A 15,439-nucleotide genomic window follows, 5' to 3' on the forward strand; every position below is an offset into this window, starting at 1 on the left:
AATGAAGGCTGTCCACAAGAGGTTCAGAAGGTGACCTGACAATTAAACAGCCTGGATTATCATGCAGCATCTTGTGTTAAATTCTTTTATTTAGCAGAGTAGGAGTGTTATTGCTAAGCAGATAAGCAGCAGTTAGCTACCAAACGTACACTGCCTACACTCTGCCCAGGAGATGTTTCTCACTCAGCTGCTCTGCATGCACTCATTAGTGTTTGCTGTAGTAGCGTATATACAAAGATTCTGCAGTAACACCAGTGTATAACATAACAGTTGAATCACAGCATTTTGCAATCTCATACCAAAAACATCGTAAAACCTAACAGTCAAGGTGAAATAGTTCAATCTAATAGTTTTGTCCATTTTTTATAAAAAGTGCTTGAAAGTGTACCTGTAAGCTCCAGATCATTTGTGAAGCTGTTTGCAGTAAGAAAAAAAAATGTTGAGATGCTTCTCCTGACTTGCTCTTTTAACAAAATAAATAATCTTTCTATTTAAGAAGTACAATTGCCATTGCAAACCCAAATTATTCCACAAACAGACCCCTGGAGACCTTTTTCGAGATTTCAACTACTGGTGTGTTGAGTTACCCCTAACACTACCCAGTGTTTTGCAGTTCCACATCATCTTTATGGTTCATTGAGAGCATATTGGAACAGTGCAGTTTTGTTTTTTATCTTATGCAAAATTAGATGTGTCCTGGTTTAAGCTGGGATAGAGTTAATTTTTCTTCCTAGTAGCTGGTACAGTACTGTGGTTTGGATTGAGGATGAGAATAATGTTGATAACACACTGATGTTTTAGTTGTTGCTAAGTAGTGCTTACACTAAGTCAAGGACTTTTCTACTTTGCACACCACCCCACCAGCGAAAAGACTGGGAAGCACAAGAGGCTGGAAGGAGACACAGCCAGAACAGCTGATCCCAACTGACCAAAGGGATTTCCATACCATGTGTTGTCCTGCTTAGTACATGAACTAGGGGGAAAGCTGACTAGGGGCTGCTGTTTGCAAACTGACTGAGCACTGTTCGGCGGGTGGTGAGTAATTGTGTTGTGCATCACTTGTCTTGTATATTCTGATTCTTTTATCCATATTAATATTATTCTTTTCCCTTCAGGTTTTATCCTATTAAAATTTCTTTATCTCTGCCTGCAAATTTTACTATTTTCCCCCCCAGTTTTCTTCCTCATCCCACTGGGGAGGAGAGCGAATGACTGGCTGTGTGGTGCTTAGCTACCTGCTAGGTTAAACCATGATGAGGCGTCAAGTATGATGAAAGAAATAGGTTTTTATTTTATTGTAAAGTTAAACACTGGAATCTGCCTCAGCTGGGAACAGAAAGTACAACTGCACAGCTGAGCTTGGCAAGTTTATCTTACAGTAGCTTATCATATTTGGTGATGGTTGGTTTTTTTCCTTAAGTGATAGACAGGAAATAATTATAATTATGAATTTTCATTAGTAAATACAATAATAAACAAACAATAAAATGTTATAGTAATTATAGTTCATTCTATGTCGCTATGTAGTTTGAAACTACAAAAAAGCCTTTAGACCAAAATAATGCATATGAATAAAACTATACATATTTAAAGGTCTTAATAAAAGCATCTTTTATACTGTAATAAGCTTTCATTTAAAATCCTCTGGTACCTTCAAAATACTTTGAGAGAAGTATGTAATTATACTTATTTTTTCATCTGGGAATGGCATGGTTGGGGTTATTCATATATATTTATAAATATATCAAAACAACAAGCCCAGTAGCTGAATGCTCCCTACTGTATGTAGTAGAGTAACATTAAAAGTCCTATTGGTCTGCCAAGATACACTTTGTGTTTCCTAGAAAAATTCTTTAAACTATGGTAATGGCAGTATTTTCTGATTGTTTTCTGATTGCTACTGTGAAAAAAAGTAAAGAAAAAATATAACAGGCCTGCTCTTTCTGGTATTTGTTAAGTATGATGACAGAATTTGAAGACAGATTTTCATGAAGCAAATCTGTGTGTCAGTTTAGGCAAGATCTAAGCACATGTAGAAGAACTGTAATATATATAAAACATTCTGATCAGACACAATCTTGACACATTTTACATATATAAAGGATAGGCACTATTTAGGCACAGTTTGGCTGATATGTGTCTACATATTCTAGTACTCCTTTATATAACTAATCCCTTATTTCTCTTTATTCCCAAATCTCATTTTGAAAATTATTCAGCTGGGGATTCAACAGACAGCATTTTTGTGATGCTTAGCCCTGCAACATCTAAAATATAGATACTAAAAACTGAATATGCAGTGCTAATGTAGGGGCCTAGATATAACTATGAAGCAAATACAGGAACTTAAATTTTTATTCAAAGCAGCCAACATGCTGAGTGCTGGCACGTTAAGCATCCCTGTGTGAAACATGACTCTGAAGTTTGGAAGCTGAAGCAGTTTGCTGGGGATTCAGAGCTCTGCTTTCTTTCTGAGTGAGACATTACTGAATACCAGCTCCCTCCTCTCCTGTATCTTGTTTTCAGAACCTTCCCATGGAAGCAGCAAGTCAGAAATTGGAGTTTGACAGCAAGCTGTCTCTGATTTGCTTTCCTCAAGGTAACTGCAAATTCCATATGAATGATGTTTAATGTCTTGTTGAATAACAGACCTAATCTTTTAGGAACCTAACTTCAATTGGCTTTCACACTTAAATGTTTTCCTTTGGCAAATTGTGGTTTTTGTAATTTTAAAAGGGCTATACCTTTCTGCCAGTGAGCCCACATCTGACATTCTTACAGGTTTGTTGCGCACCAGACACTTTTTTTTCATACTCTCTAATTATCTAAGACAGTTTAAAATACATGGTAAGGACTAGGGAAGGCATTGTTATGACAGCTTTAATTTTGACAATGACCAGTGTCTGGTATTGTTTCCTCTTTCAAACTGGATAGTTGCTTTTACTGTTGTGCAGAACTCTTTCTTTTTACAAGAGCATATTTGTAACAGCTATTGTCTTAGTGTGATCTAGGGACTTCCAATGCTCCTGATGTCATAATTCTCTACAGTTTCAATGAAAGGACTAGGTCTATAGATAAGGCCTAGACAAGACTCATATACTCTGTAATTGGACACAAAGAAGAGCTACATAATGCATGCAAACTACAGTTTTTCTCAGAAGCATTTGAGTATTAAATTCTTTATAATTTCCTCAAATGAACTAGCGGCTGACATAATCTTTCCTAACCCATCTCATATAATAGAACAACAGCAATCTGTTGTGTTCGTCCCTTCCCACCTGTCTCATAATGTCATTTGTAAATTTTCCATTCATAATATGTTCAAGGAAAGGTTTTTGGTAATAACCTTTACAAATAAAGCTAATTTTGCTATAATAATTACATTTGATTCTTATTATTACATATCAGTAGAAAACTTCTAAAATATATTAACCTATCTGAACTTTTTTAATAAGAAGAATGCAATTTTGTTATAGAAAAGAAAGAAATGAAAATTAGTCCTTTCATTTTAAAGATGGTAGACAATGTGTAGCTTGTCTGTCCTGAAAGAATCATAGCAAGTAGGTGAAAAAAAAGAATCACCTCCCCCCCCAAAAAAAAAACCAAAAACCCAAAATCATAACCCAACTAAAATACAAGAGAAAAAAACCCTCAGAATTATTTTGTTGTTGTTGAGAAGAGTGTTGGGATTTTTTTGGTTTGGTTTGGTTTGGGGTTTTTTTGTTTCTTTCCTTTTAATTTTCTTCCTACAATTAAAATAATTGTAAGATATTTTTAGTCTTTCTTATGCAAGCTGGTAAGAGGAGATGTTCCAAACTAAGCATACATTAAGACAGTTTGAGCAGAAACTCAGCTAGCTGACTGGGGATTTCTCTAGGAACAAACGCAGAGGTTAGAACATTAGTCAGTCAGGTGTGTGAGAAATTGTAGAGAAAAAAGCGTCATGATGGTAGCAGATCTGGAAGCCATGGTGTATAAAACCTGAGGGCAAAGACATGCAATCACATTACTGTGGCTTAACAAGTTACTGCTTGTCATTGGAACGCAGGTAATTGTTAATGACCAAAGGAAGATGACAAAGGGAATCCTATCATTCACCAAACACGAGTGGAATACATTCCTTGTGTCATTCAACTCAAAGTATTCCACTCAGAACACATACAAGAGATGTACAAATCTAACAAATCTGTTTCATTATAATCTGTCACACACCAGAGTATAATTTTAACCTAAATCATGCTTTACCTGCAATCTAACATTCAATCTAACCGTTGCTTCCCAACAGAAAGGGACAGAATACTATTACAAGTAAAACATATTTTTTTCAACTTCTATCAGGTTGGTTTTCATTTCTTGAGCCTATGTAAAGAATACATGCCAAAACCCCCATAACATTTAATTATCAGTAATGTTATTCTTTAGTGTATTTTTTCATTAAATAACGAAGAAACATATCTTCTGCCACATAAAAGACAGAATTTAGCATTTATTTTTCTGTTTAAAATGTGCAGTTTTTTCTCTTCTGAGTCTGTACCTGTCAGTTGTTTTCAAAATTAGCTTTAAGGAAAAATCTTTCTCAAGCCATTGGTTCTTATTTATGAACTAATTGATTTGGTGGTTTTTAAACAGGATAAATAATGGGCCATATCATTTTATTATTTTTGCATAAATTTTGTCTTCCAGTCATTGCCAATGTAGATGAATTTTGATAATTAATTTTGTTTGTCAGAAATAAGAATAATGATTTTATTATGATGTATAAGTTAAAAAATAACACTTCCATAGATCGCAGGGTTTCTATTTGCTAGCTTACTTGCTTGCTAGTAGCAGATTTATTATTAAACAACAGAAATTCAAAATGCTATTCTCTTCTACCTTTCCAAACTTTTAAATAACAGAAATTGTAAGGACTGTCTCATTCGATTGCTATTAACAAAAATTATCACTTTTTTTCCCTAAGAGAATTTCTTATGCAAGTAAATTTGAGGAACATGATTCAAATACTTTAGAATATAAAAAGAAACTCAAATACATATACTTTCTCCTGATGAACATTCTAAGTTTTGTATTTCTGAATATTGCTGGAATATGTAGCTCTTTTTTTTTGGGGGGGGGAGGATTTTTTTATAAAATAAATGTTAGTTTTCATTAGTTAGGGTATTAATATAGCAAAATAGCACTCTATATTCAGAGGAGAAAATAAGCTTGCTCCATCTAGCTTTCATTATATTTTGCTTTTACATAGATCTGATTATTAACATTCTCAGTAAATCAAATTAAATAATCATCATTATCTTTATTAAGAAGCAGTAACCAGGCTCCCTGATGTTTTCTTCTTTTGATACATCTGAAGATTTATGTTATTCTGCAACAGAACAAAAATTCCCAAAGATCAGCTCCCTGAAAGATGAAAAGAGCATTTTAAAAAAAAAAAATTGTATCTTTACTGAATTAATAGGCCGAAACACATTTCTTCATGTTACCTATTACCTTATCTCTTTAATCACTACATTTCATACAGTTTCAGATCAGCTTCAAATCCTTACACTTATCTGCAAGGCTAGAGATTCCAGACCTATAAAGATTGTCACTGATACGTTAAATGAAGCAGTTTTCTGGAACCAATTCTGAAATCTAATAAGAGGATGTAACCCTTTGTATAAAATAGCAGCAAAGGTCATACCATACAAAGTTTTTTTTGGGGTGGAAAGGATCAGAGATCAAATTGCTGCTATTGCTTCAGTGTCAGAAATCTTTTTTCAGGAAATTATTTTTTAAATGGCTGCCTTTTTTTTTTTAATTTCTTTATCATCTATGTACTCATGTATCAGTGAAGAGATTTTACTTTTTGAGAGGCTTAAAGCCTTTTAAATTTAACAGAAATGCCTTTATCGATCCTGATGGCTTTTTTAACTTTTGTAGATTTTAGAAGCAATTGTGTAGTGAATGTAGATTTTAATGTAGCTGTATTATATCCCTTACCCTTAACATAGTAGTTACATATAACTAACTCTGTTACCCCACTGCATATCAATCCTTCTAAATTCCATTAGCGCGCTTAGTCTTCTTTTCAAGGTAGAATTGTGGAAAAACAACTTAAGGTGTGGATATCGCAGAGACACAGCTACCTTCAAACCCAGAACTTTGGAGGAACTCCAAGAACTCTGCATGCTGCAAAGAAGATGAAGATGAGGAAGAAGGGGTCCCAAAGACCCCAAACCCAATTCCCGAAGGGATGTGTCAGGGGGCAGAACCGGGGGGTGGACAAATCTGGAATTGGATGGACTTTATTATAAAATCATAGAACCACTGTCTAGAGGGGTGTGTCATGTGTATTCCCTGGTCCTCAGGCCTGAGAACAAAGGACCTACTCTCTTTATCTTATCTTATACACTAAATTGGTCTGGAGTCTCTTTTCTCTGCAGTCTCTTAAGGCAATAATCCTGATGACCTATTTTTTAGGATACAATATTTAAAGAAGTTCTACAAATGTACAGAAATAAAAGAAACTGCTTTAAGATTAAGATTTTTAATACAACACAGAAAAAGTTACTCAAACTTAAATAATCCATAGCCAGAGGAACTGACATCCAGAATGATGAAATATATGTGGATTCTGTTTGAATTAACATTTTTTCCCCCAGCTAAAGACAAGTATTTTAGAATCTGTCCCTCCCCATCTCTGCCTAGTTCTTAATCTAAACTTCCACTAACTTTAATTTTCCAAAACTTTTCCTAGCTCCCAGGAGCATTTCTTTTTCTAGGTGTCTATATGTTTTTCTGAGTACATATGTCACCCAGTAAAACCATTTTCTTTTATTAATCATATTCTGTTTTGCCTTTTCATATTGTTTTCTGTTGTTATTTTCATGTATTTGCTGTCACTGCAGAGATGTTTTCTTGTTATTTCCTGTTTTGCTTCAATGAAGTACACTTTGTGAGGGATTTTTTCCCCCTTTATTTTTTTTCCTTACTGACTTTCCTTCTGACATTGTTATGAGCTGTAAAATGCTGCAGTTGTCACTTCCTTTTCCATGACTGAGCAGACAAAAAATAGGTTTTTGCAGCTCACACACTTGACATAGAAAGTAACGGAGATTTTTTTTTTTTTTCAAGTTGAGTGTTCAAGTTTTCAGTGAGTCTTATCCTTCTGTTTCGGTACCTTTCTAGTAAGTCTGCCATCATGTTTCATACTTGAAGAAAACAAAGATACTAAAAGGATGTGATATCCACTCGCAGTATAAGCAATTTGACAGTAATTTTTATAACATTCAAGTAAAACTTTCAGCAGAATTTGGGAAAAGTTAAAATTACCTCAAAATGTAATGACTGCTGCAAAATTTGAGTAAGCAGATCTAAAAAAAAAATCATTGATACTGAATAAACTGTTTTGGAACCAGTTAACACTAGTGGCATATCATAATGGCATGTATCAATACCTTTAATGTGAAAAATATTTGCACTACAATACTCTAAAAAAAATTAGAAAAAACTCAAGTAATATCTTTTTTATATTATGTAAATTAGTTGAAGATTTTCTAATAGCCAGAAACCAGGTGGATATGCCAGGACATCTCACAGAAAATTAGACACTCACGTTTAGGCAACTGAATCACTGCAATAGTTTGGAGATTAAGGGCTGTCTTAATCTGGAGAGACAACTCAGTTCAATCTGAAGTAACCACATACTCAACCCAATCCAGCTGTCTGTAATTCAAGGCCTTGTTTCATTCAAAGCAGCTGTGGGACCTTGGACCAATTTTACTGAGAAAATTGTTGCTAAGGTGTGATAAAGTTAGTACTTTAAAACCATGAAAAATAAGAAAAATAAAAACACAGACAAAAGCGTTCCTGGTGAAATGATGAGAGTTAGAAGCTCAAAGATTCAAGGGTAAAAATAATTACATTAAAATCCTCTTCAGCCCTCCCTTCCCAGCACAGGAGATCAATTAAAAGACACCAACTTAGCAATATTGAGGGCCATCCCATTGCAAAATGCAGCAAAAGCTCACTTTTTTCTGTGCAACTGCATGATGAAGATAATATTGATCAGTATAGTAGTCTGTTAATCTTGGCAATATACTGTTTATAGTAGCCAATAAATGATTGCTTTTTACTCTCAAATAATGTATAATCTGTTTCTGTAGTATCTTTGCACATACTAAAAGCTGACCAAAAAGGAGACTGAACGTGATAGAATGTTAAAGTAGAAACTGAGAAAAGTTGGAAAGTGAATTCTCACATTCTCTTAAACTTACGTCTGGAAAATGACCAAGTGAAAATCAGAGATTATTCTGCTTCTTCTACAGGATTATAAAAGGTGGATATGATTCTGCAACACTTTGAATTATGCCCTCTTTAGGAACCTTCACTTCCACCTGCCACGTTGTAAGTAGGAAGACCAACAAATGAATGCTTACAGAGTGAAATACACGAGAGTGCAGTTAACACTTTCCAGAGGGTTTAGCCCTGGAGGTAACAGTACACTGAATTGTGAGAGCTGAACTGTGTCTATGTATGTAGTTAAGTCTTCCTGTCCAAACAGGTGCTACTTTCAATAGTTCTGTAATCAGGTATTTCTCTATTCAGCCAAAATCAGAACAGTTTAGATATAATACACAATTACCACAGCATGTAAAATTTAATGCTGTAGCAACAGTAGCATTAGCGTTGTGAGACACTGGATTATTATAAACTACTGTCTCAGACCAGCTCAAGTGTATGTGTGGGGCAGGAGGGGAGGGATAGATCGAATTTCACAGAGGTGAGGTGATGGCCTTATCCCACACCTCAGCCTCTGCGAGTGTCCTGGGGTAGCCCTAGAGCTGCTGTCAATCACTGGACACCAGGAGCTCTGCCCCACAACACACCCCAGAGCCCCTGACCCAGCTCCAGAATGGCTGGAGCACTGGAGGTCCCTGCTGGGGGCAGGGGTGTGAACACAGGGGCCAAAGCAAATAAAAGCAGCAACATGAGCTCTCAATGTTCGTTTCAGCCGGGACACCTGGACACGCGGTAGCTGGACTTGCACAGGATCCCTGTGGTATAACTTTTTCTTTTTCTGTCTCTTTCTTTACTTCTTTTCTTAATCTCTTTTCTTAGTATTTTGTGTGTGTTAAAGTTGGATTGGTTGGATTTTGCTGAGTTGTATGGGTTAGTGTGTGCTAAGTCAATGCTCTGTGGAAGGCTTTAGTTTGATTGAATATTACCCCTTAAATTTTTGCCAAGCTCCTTGTTTTTTTCTAAAGTTTACCAGTAAAAGTATCTCCTGAGAAAACGAGTGCAGCTTCTCTCTTATGGTGTTAAAAGAACTGAAAGTTCTTCTAAAAATTCGGTGGGTGAATTTTTGGAGCATGGTGTATTTTTAAAGTAAAACCCCTTTGTTGAGCCTGTAACTCTGGTGCTGAGGTCTTACAAGTGTACCTGTTAGATACAACTGCAGCCATAGAAATCTGTTGAGATTTAAAGAGGACAATCAGTGCTTTGCTTGGTTTCATTCAGACTGCACTGCAAATTTGTTTTGCAATGACCTAGTATCAGAAGTTACTATCACAAATACAGGGGGAAAAAATGCAGGATGGAGGGAAAAGTTAGTTCATGTAATGAAACAGAGATGTAAAGACTTTTTTTTTATACTAGTAGACTAGATGAAGTAGCTGAGGAAGTTTTATTTGAGACTTTGCGCAGGTGAAAAAACCAAAACACCCTGAAGCCACTTAAAACTAGTTTTTCCAAATTCCATGATGACCAGGACATGAAGAACATATAATGACTAATTAATTAGTATATCTCAAAAGTAGTTCTCCAGTCTAAAGCAGAGTGTTGGATTTCTAGTTGAGTCCAGTACTCCTGGGGGCCTTCAGAAAGGTTAGATCACTAGATTACCACAATAGACAGTAACCAAGATTTAATTTTTAGAAGGAAAATCATCATACTATATACCAATACAAGTATTGCCTACTGCCCGATGTTACCACTGGCCTTGTGAAAAGAAACAGAATAATAAAGTCCATTAAAGGTAGTGGTGTTACAACTGAAAAGGACAGCTATGAAAAGTAATCTTACCTTAGAAGAGCCTTGAACACAGCCACATTCACCTCTACTTCAGTGCCATAACTTCCTACACAGCTTTTTGCTAATTCAATTACTAATCAGAAATAAATACAGCTCAAGGTTGCACTGAATAGTTGTATCAAAATAATGCATGTCTTACAAAGCAAAGATGGTGCTATCAACCGGACTAAATCATCAAACCAAAGACGTGAATGGAAAGGGTGGGGGAGGGTTATTGAAAGGTAGGTTACCAATAGTTCGGGGATGTCCATATTTCCATACCATGACATGGAAGTCACTATTGTCTGTGCTATTAAAACAGAGAAGTGTAGAAAATGATCCCTTCTCATGAGATCAGCTGGCACAGCTGGTTCTTACACAGATCACTGAGGGCTGTCCCGCTCTATCATTTTTTGCAAAACCTTCAAGGAGACTAGGACAGATCCAGGAGGTGACCTAACAGTGAAACATTATGGATAAATGAGGTTCATACAGGTCTGGAGTGCATTTGAGTCTTTTGCTTAGTGATGGTTCTTTGCCTCAGAGTATTTGTATGGACTTCATCAGCAATCTGAAGTTGGGAATTTACCCTTTTGAAATAGTTCAAGGTTTCTCAAAGCAAGTTTTAGTTTCACTGTATTGTGGCATCTGAGAGACGAGACCTTGCAGGATGAAGACCATCATAAGGAGGCAGTGAGGGTGAATAATTTTTGTTGAAGGACAATTACCAAAAAGTAATTCTTTTATCTTTCTTCTATTAGAGGTATGTCTCGGTCAAAACACAGTTGTCTCATTTAATTCCGTATCAGAATTATAAAGTCTATTTTTCCTTGTGTTTTTATCCTTTACCTTAATTTGATTCTAAAATATAACTGCTGTCTTTATTTATGGCTCAGCTTAACACATGATTTTGATTCTACCTACCTACTTGACCTAACTACTTAATACAGACAACCTTCAATTTACTGAGTACTGGAACTGTATTTCCTTTTCTATATTTATTTTACTTTAAAATAAAAAAAAATTACCTCAATTACAAGGAATGTGACTCAGTTACATCTCTTTTAAACATGACCTGAACATCTGATAGTAAACTTTTATGGATATATCTATTCTTTAAGCTACAAACAAATTTCACTCAAAAAAATATCTATTCAAAATGTCTCTGAAATCATGGTATTCTCTTACTAGCCTTATCATTACTGTGTAACTGCAGATGCTTTCTTTTCCTTACTACAAAATCTAGGAGACTTATTAAATTTAAGTCTTCCCACTTTTTACTAAAGACTTTGAAGTTTAAACAGTTTTACAAAATACCTTCAAAGGCTTTCTGTTATTTCAATGCCTTATCATTACCAAATTCTATCATATCATGAAATAATTTTCCCTTTTACACATTATTCAGATAGGAAGAGAAAGATTTTTTTTTCCCTTTTTTTTTCCTTTCCATTTGGGTTTTATTATTAGATAACTCCAGACTTTCAATGTATCTAGTTTATGATAGCCAAAATTAATTGAAATCTTCTAAACTCTATTAAAAGGCAGTGTTGTTTAATTCCACTGATAATTTCTTTTGTGGACTTTCTTTCCTTCTTTCACTTATCCAAATGCTAATCTTCATTCAAGATTTTCTGAGTAAGGACTCATGATACTCATAAACGGAGACAAAAAAATTTAGGAAGTTTAAATTTCCACAATATTTTCCTATAGAAAAATTTTGGTGTTCAATTAAAAATACATATTCAAAAGTTTACCTTAATTACTATTTTTTATTTCAGATGTTTTCATCCTTTGGAGCTGTAAAAGACAAGTGACTTTTTTCCAAATTTTTATTAACAATTGAAATTATTGGATCATGTGGAACTTTTTCGTTGTACAGGGTGTATTGAACTTTCTATGAGAACAACTGGTTATTCCAGGACACTGCAAAATATTAGATATGCATAGGATTATGAGATCCCCAAGAATTTACAATTATGTAGAGACTAAATCATTGGCAAAAGGATCATGGAGCTGTGTGATAGGCTCAGAGACAGTAGAGAGAAAAATTTCAACCAAAGAAGATTCTACAGAGGTTGCTGAATTGGCTGGTTGGAAGAAAGGACAGGGTAAAGGGCTGCTAGCTTTTCATTAACTTGAGTTCTTTAATAACTTTTGCAGCTAAAAATAAAACTATCCTAGTTCCCTAATTAAAATAAGGTTTTTTTTTTTTCTTTTAGTTTATTTGTTTGTTTGTTTGTTTGTTTTTAATTTAAAGGCCTTTAAATAATCCTTGGCTAGCTCTCTACACTGTCTACATAGATCCTACATAAAGCCCTGGCCATCTTTATTTGATCTAAATCAAACACCACCAGACAGATGTAAGATGGTCATGTTTCATCACACCTCAGGATCAAGCATGGAAGCCTTAGGAAGAACATACAAATAGAACTGCAGTGTCAGTTTCTTAGCATATCATCTAAGTCTGCACAACTATGTCAGTCTGATACTTTCTAGGTTCAAAGAGATGTCTTCATATTTAAGAGATTTCTAAGTATTTTGCTTCTGTAGGATGTCCAGTGTTCTATTAAGTCTCAGTCCTCTTAAGATACTTAAAAACCTGTGCCATGGCATTCTACATGTTTAAAGATCTCATGAAGAGTTGTCTCCTTTTGTTTGTTTTGAAACTGCCATCTTCATTTGATGTGTCGTGTTTATTTATCTGTGAAAATAACACTCTGCCATTCGTGACCTTACAGACTTTTGTCACATCTCATGTCCATCATTTCTTTGCCTTAAGCTAAAGAATTCCAAACTACTTAGTCACTCATCATTGGTACTAAAGCATAGCAGGGATCTTTATGATGTTGTAGTGATGCTTCGTATTTTGTTTGTAACATTTTACATTTGTCTAGAGTACATTTATCACTTTTTTTTCTTACATAATCACCAAGTCTTGTATGATTCTTCTGCAATAATCCACATTTGTCTCTCATTTTGAGTCTCTTCAGTATCATTAGAAAACTTTCTCACTTTCTATTCACCCTCACCGTCTTTTCTATGTCATTTATGACCACTGAACATGATGAGTTCTAGCAGGGATTGTTTTAGAGATCCTAGCAGCTGTCTCCCTCACTGTGAAAAATGAAAATTATTCTGACATTTTGTTTCCTACCTCCTAACCAATTATTTAGCTATCAATAGCTCTATTCTCTTGAGCTGCTCATCTTCCTTAAAAGCTTTTAGTGATCTTTTAGAAATTCAAGGAGATTATCAGTCAGTGCAGTCTTAATCACACACTTGGCTCTTTCAAGAAGTTAGGAGTCACATTTACTATTATTAAAATATTTTCCAGAAATGTAATTTGTGTCCATGATTCTAATAATTTTACAGTTTTTATTATTGTTTTGAGAGCCAAAACTCTTTTGAACAGGTACTGGGTCTGGTTGGGCCAGAGTTTATTTTCTTCATGGTAGGTGTTATGGTACTATGTTCTGGATTTGTGACCAAAACAGTGTTGACAACATACCCCTGTTTTAGCTATTGCTGAGCAATTAAGCATTAAGGCCTTTTCTGCTTCTCTTACTGCCCCAGCAGTAAGAGAAGTAAACAGTCTGGGGTTAAACAAGAAGTTGGAAGGGGACACAGCCATGATAGCTGACCCAAAATGACCAAAGGGATATCCCATAATGTGACTTCACACTCAACAATAAAAGCTGTGGGGGAGGAAGAAATAAAAAGGAATATTCTGGGTTATGGCACTTGTCTTCCCAAGTAACCAATATGTGTGACAGATCCCTGCTTTCTAGGAATTGACTGAACACCTACCTGCAGAAGAATTAATTATTTTGTCTTACTTGCATGCATAACTTTGTCTTACCTATTAAACTGTCTTTATCTCAACCTATGAGTTTTCTCACCTCTGCCGTTCTGATTTTCCCCCTCATCCCACTGCAGAGGGAGGAAAGAGAAACTAAGTGGGGCTTAGCTGCCTACTGGAATTAAACCACAAAAACCCACTACCCAAAATACTTCTTAACTTTTTTAGAATCCCTTAAACAAATTAACTTATTGCATGTAAGTGAAGATGGAGCTTCATTTATTGCTCCATCACAGCCTGAATATCACAAAAAGGCACGGAAACAATTGTCCAGGGAAGTTGTGGATGCCCCATCCCTGAAGTGTTCAAGGCCAGGTTGGATGGGGCTCCAACCAACCTGGTCTAGTGCAACGTGTCCCTGCCCATGGCAGGGTCTTGGAAGATCTTTAAAGTCCCTTCTAACTCAAGTCATTCTATGATTCTATGAACTGCTACTACATAGTCCTATTAAGTCAGTTAATTATTTTATTTTTGAAATTCTATAAAAACTGCCATGGATATCAAAACTAAACTCTAAGCAGAGTTCCACTGTAGACATGTCAGGGTTTTCTCTGCAGCCTGGTAAAGTGGAGGAACCTGAGCCTACCCTTTACTTTTGTTTAATTAACATTTATTCACAAGTAAATTTTAATTACTTATTCAATTATTTCCTATTATATAATGTTTCATCTACTTTATACCTATGTTTTTATGGCCATCTGTACTCAATTTCTAAAGCTTCATAGATGTCTAGACGAACTTACAAGATATGCACATTTAGAAGCATATGCTAAAAAAATTTTCTCTATGTATAAAATCTCACCTTTTAAAATATTTTTTAATTTTTATATATATTTATATACATGTATATAATGTGTTTATTTTATATAAATGCCTAATTTTTTTTTAGATCTGAGAACTTCCTTTTCAAAAGGAAGCAGACAACTAAAGACAGGGCTATCTGAGAGGACGTGGGTACAGCAGCATCAAGAAACAAAAGACAGTTTTTCTACAGCTGTATTAATTACCAGATACAAAAATCTATTGGTATTTCTGCATGTATACTGAAGTATGACCAATCTATGTTAGTGAGCCTACATACAGAAATGGGAGAGGGTTTTTTTAAGTAGATCTGTTTTGAAGATCATAATTCATTTTACTAGTGTATGAAGATTTAATTTCTAATCCACTGCTAAAGAAAACCACTCATTTAAATATTTGAATAACATTTGATCTCAGCAGTGTCCATAAGAATTGATTTAGCCACGGTCCTAGTCTTTTGCATTGAAATAAATCTTTAAATAAGCAATAATTTAAGGAAGAACGGAAATATTGGACCGTTTTTTGCACAAAAAAGAAAAAAGAAGTTTGACTTTTACACTGAGTTCTGTCAGTATTTCTCCCAAGTCAATGAGAAAGACAGCCCAACAACCAAAACTTCATGTCAGACTGCAATACTCAGTATGAAAATCATTTGCATCAGTAATCATTGCCATTTTCAAGACATTGCTTCAAAACATGAACATAAATCTGTTTTTCAGTGCTTCA

The 15,439-nt window shown here is 35.0% G+C and overlaps 1 long non-coding RNA gene across 3 annotated transcripts in view; it reads left to right on the forward strand.

Moving 5' to 3' along the window:
- Window positions 1-851: 851 nt before the first annotated feature.
- Window positions 852-15,439, forward strand: part of LOC113986974 — a 279,229-nt gene continuing 264,641 nt past the window's right edge. For all 3 annotated transcript variants that reach the window (XR_005562846.1, XR_005562845.1, XR_003540328.2), the window contains exons 1-3: window positions 852-1,035; window positions 2,527-2,599; window positions 8,310-8,388. This is a non-coding gene — a long non-coding RNA (uncharacterized LOC113986974). The remainder of the gene's footprint in view (window positions 1,036-2,526; window positions 2,600-8,309; window positions 8,389-15,439) is intronic.

The sequence above is a fragment of the Pipra filicauda genome, unplaced genomic scaffold, assembly GCF_003945595.2.
Source record: "Pipra filicauda isolate LSUMZ 115617 unplaced genomic scaffold, ASM394559v2 scaffold166_size2123106_pilon, whole genome shotgun sequence".
In the NCBI taxonomy this organism is placed as follows: Eukaryota; Metazoa; Chordata; class Aves; order Passeriformes; family Pipridae; genus Pipra; species Pipra filicauda.